The sequence below is a fragment of the Adiantum capillus-veneris genome, chromosome 24 (assembly GCF_014529385.1).
Source record: "Adiantum capillus-veneris isolate H3 chromosome 24, ASM1452938v2, whole genome shotgun sequence".
In the NCBI taxonomy this organism is placed as follows: domain Eukaryota; kingdom Viridiplantae; phylum Streptophyta; class Polypodiopsida; order Polypodiales; family Pteridaceae; genus Adiantum; species Adiantum capillus-veneris.
Window position 1 is genome coordinate 135,511,123 of NC_140954.1, and position 4,157 is coordinate 135,515,279.

Here is a 4,157-nt window from a genome sequence, read left to right on the forward strand (position 1 = left end):
CTAGAGAGTTGGCATCAATGTCCCCAGGGAAAATCATACAAATTGTCCTTTATGGTAGATTCTAGCCTAGGAAAATTTTCCCATTAATTGGCATTTTTTACAACTTAACTCTATTTTTATGAATTCTCCAAGGGAAAAAAGCCCAAAAAACTCAAAGAAAATATTTTGTGACTGCAATACTGATAGAATGCCACATGAGATGCTGCTTATAACAAAGCTCAATGTTTGTGAGAAAGTAGCTTGGTTTTTTGTTTGCTCGAGAATGTTTGCTCGCCGTTTGGTAAGACTCCACACACACACACACACATAGAGAGAGAGCACCTCAAATGCATGCTTCTCAAAATGTAAATAGGCATGTTTCAATGATATTCGTGTATGTCATTAAATTTTATTTGATTGATATGAGAGAGAGAGAGAGAGAGAGAGAGAGAGAGAGAGAGAGAGCACCTCAAACACACACTTATCAAAACATAAACATGCACTAGTCTTTTACCCATCCTCCACACACACACACACACACACACACACACACAAGAGACAAGATAAACATGCATTATATGATGAGTTCTTGAAAGAGGAAATTGTAAGAATGCTCCCTTTACAAGGTCATCATTGAATTATGTGTGACATAGAAAAAAGCATACAAAGCATTGTGACCACTTGGTGTAGGAGTGTGCAATGATGAGATTGGTGAAAAGCAAGCTAAGCTCCATATTATCTACTCCAAAGGGCAACTATGGATGGAAAATAAATGTAAATGTGTATAGTGGTTTCTTGTTACAAATAGGAAGATGGCGTCGCTAACCAAGGCCCCTCAACTCTTAGGGGGAGGTGTCACCCTATATCATGAACCGCTTTGCAAAACTAGATCCCCAATATTTTAAATCATCTCCTAGACTAGACCATCCCCATCTATATATATATATATATATATATATATATATATATATATATATATATATATATATATATATATCATTTGGTTCATCTCCTCCATCAAAGATATCACCTTACTTTTTGTCATGACCCATATAATAATGTGCTAAACTATGAACCTTGCATGTGTGTGCGTGCAAGTGCAAGTGCATGTGTGTGTGTGTGTGTGTGTGTGTGTGTGAGAGAGAGAGAGAGAGAGAGAGAGAGAGAGAGAGAGAGAGAGAGAGAGAGGTGTCTCTGGGATGATCTGCTCTTATGGGGATAACTAGGATGACTAAACAAAGCTTTTGATGGCACTGCTAGAAACCACAAGTTGGATGTACATGGCAGAGCAACAAGTCTATCGATTGAGATTCAGACTATTGATGATAGTATTGTACCAAGATCTTGAGTACTTTGACATTAAATCAAAGGCAACACAGATTGCAAAAGTCATGTCAAATGACAATAGTCTTATTCATGGGGTCATCGGATTCAAGTTGTGTGTCTATGGGTGTGGGGGTCCATGCATGCCTAAATGCACCCGCACCCATGTGTGTCTACATGCGTATGTGTGTTTGCACATGCATGCACCTGCTCAGGTGTATGATCAATTGAAGCTACTACCTTTTGCTACATGGGAAAGTCCATTCCCTTGATGACAACTAGCCTTGCTCACCATTGCAATAGTATCGAGATTGTACCCCTCACAAAAATTGTCACTGAAATATGTACTAAAGTTGCTATTAGACTAGCTTCAAAGATACGGACTGCCACTACTAAAGTGGCCAATGTTGTGGAAGAGGTAAATTTGTCTCTGAATCATGACACTTAATTAAGCTGCAAACTGAATCTTGAGATGTGATGGAGCGCATAGGTTATAACAAGCAATGCTAGAAGGGTGTGTAAAATTGTCTACACATGCATGTGCACATACATGTACATGCACACACACTACCTTGAGAGAACAAACTTGCAAGACACACACAAAACTCATGTCTAAATATATATATGAATATGTGCAGGTATGCAGGCACGCATCTCTTCCCTTTGCTGAGGATTTTAGAGCGAAAGAATGGGGGTTAAATGGTTGATGGACATGCATACACACCTTTTGCACTGTGGGAGAGAACAAGGGGCTACAATGGAGGACCATTGTGAGGTGGTGTAGCAGTAAGAAACATTGGGTAGCAGGGATGAGAGGGTGGTGGCCCTGCTCGGATAGCCCATCAAGGTGGAGTTTGGGCAATATGCTAAGTACGTGACAATGAATGCGGAGCATGGCATGGCCCTCTTCTACCGGTTCTTTCTGGCCCTGCTCGGATAGCCGATAGAGGGGGAGTTTGGGCAGTATGCTAGGTACGTGACAATGAATGCGGAGCATGGCATGGCCTTCTTCTACCGGTTCTTTTTGGCCCTACTTGGATAGCCGATCGAGGGGGAGTTTGGGCAGTATGCTAGGTATGTGACAATGGATGCGGAGCATGGTAGGGATGAGGAGAGGGTGGTGGCCATGCTCGGATAGCCCATCAAGGTGGAATTTGGGTAGTATGCTAGGTACATGACAATGAATGCGGAGCATGGCAGGGCCCTCTTCTACCGGTTCTTTCTGGCCAAACCCCCAACCCCGCCTTCACGCTTCAAACCAAATTCGTTTTTTAAATAATTCATGATATTTTATATCCTCTAAGGCTCCTTACCAAGCTTCCCTTCCAACCCATGAATCCCCAAAAAGCAGTCCGCGTTAATATTTTGTATCCTCTAAGGCTCCTTACCAAGCTTCCCTTCCAAAACATGAATCCCCAAAAAGTAGTCCGCATTAATGCGGACTGTTTTTTGGGGATTCATGGGTTGGAAGGGAAGTTGATAAAGAGACTTGGAGACCTTGCTCAACCTAGGTCCATGACAATCTCTCTCTCTCTCTCTCTCTCTCTCTCTCTCTCTCTCTCTCTCTCTCTCTCTCTCTCTCTCTCTCTCTCTCTCTCTCTCTCTCACACACACACACACACACACACACACACACACACTCACTTCGTGGGTGCATGAGCGCTCCTCATCATCCTGCGAGCTCGACTGCATTACTCTTACTGCAAGATTGCATGATGGGAGAACCATGCTTGGACTAGGAGGGAAAGCACTCAAAATGTAGAGAGAAATATAGCGTATGAAATGAAAATCTGCACGTAGAGGAAGAGACTGGGGGGGGGGGGAGGTGGGTGCACAAGTCCAGCTTCAGATTTTTGCAACATCTAGTTGCTGCACATGATTTTTTGCAAGATGATGTCCATGGTTGCGCTGCTTCTACTCCTGTAGATCGTGGAGCCTCATCCAATTGGGAAAACAAATGGCGTATGCGCCTGGGATGAGTTCATGTAACAACTTCACATGAGAGAGAGAGAGAGAGAGAGAGAGAGAGAGAGAGAGAGAGAGAGAGAGAGAGAGAGAGAGAGAGAGAGAGAGAGCTCTATTATCGTCCTTGGAGGTCAAATATGACCTATGGGACCAAATGAACATGTCACATGGTGTGAGTGGAGGTCATAAGTGACTCTCGATGCTAAAAAATGGTGAAGTGAGCGTCGCAATAGAGAGTCCACATCGTGGTTGGGAGAGGAAGGTATGTAAGGAGAGCTCATGGCTGAATATATGGGGAAAAGAGGACCTAATGTGGTCAAAATATGAGCACTGAAGTAGTGTATGGTACTCACTCTCTCGCACTTGACGAGGGCATAAGGTGCAAAGTCGATGACACTCCTTGCCAGTGCCCCAACGTCCTGTCTCGTAGCGTAGAGAATGGGAGCTAAGACGAATGAGGCAATGGTGCGGATTGCACTCAACGGGATAGGATCAAGGATGTAGGGATGGGTTCGGTTACCTCGTTCGGAGAAGAAGATAGATTTCTAGTTTGGGGCAATGTGTGTGGTGTAATGGCTGAAGCGAGAACCTCTAGATTTCTCCCAAGCCGTGATACATTGGCGTTGTAAGAAGGCCTCATTAACTTGGGAGTCGATCGATGCATCCTTGACCAAGTGACATGCATCCCATCTTCCAAACCATTTCTTGATGTCAAGCATCCACCCCAAACATAGTATTTTGCTCTTGCATGTCTTTTGAACCTTTTGACTTGCTTCATATGCAATTCTAGGAAGTCGATGCAAAGGGCTACGTTATGTCTTACGCATGTACTCCACAACCCTTTGCATGCCCAAGACCTCAATGGGAAGCGATCCGGACTCAATAAGTAA

At 43.7% G+C, this 4,157-nt stretch overlaps 1 pseudogene; it reads left to right on the top strand.

Annotated features, from left to right (window-relative positions):
- LOC147427198 (uncharacterized) overlaps window positions 1–72 on the top strand; it is a 999-nt pseudogene extending 927 nt beyond the window's left edge.
- The last annotated feature ends 4,085 nt before the right edge of the window (window positions 73–4,157 follow it).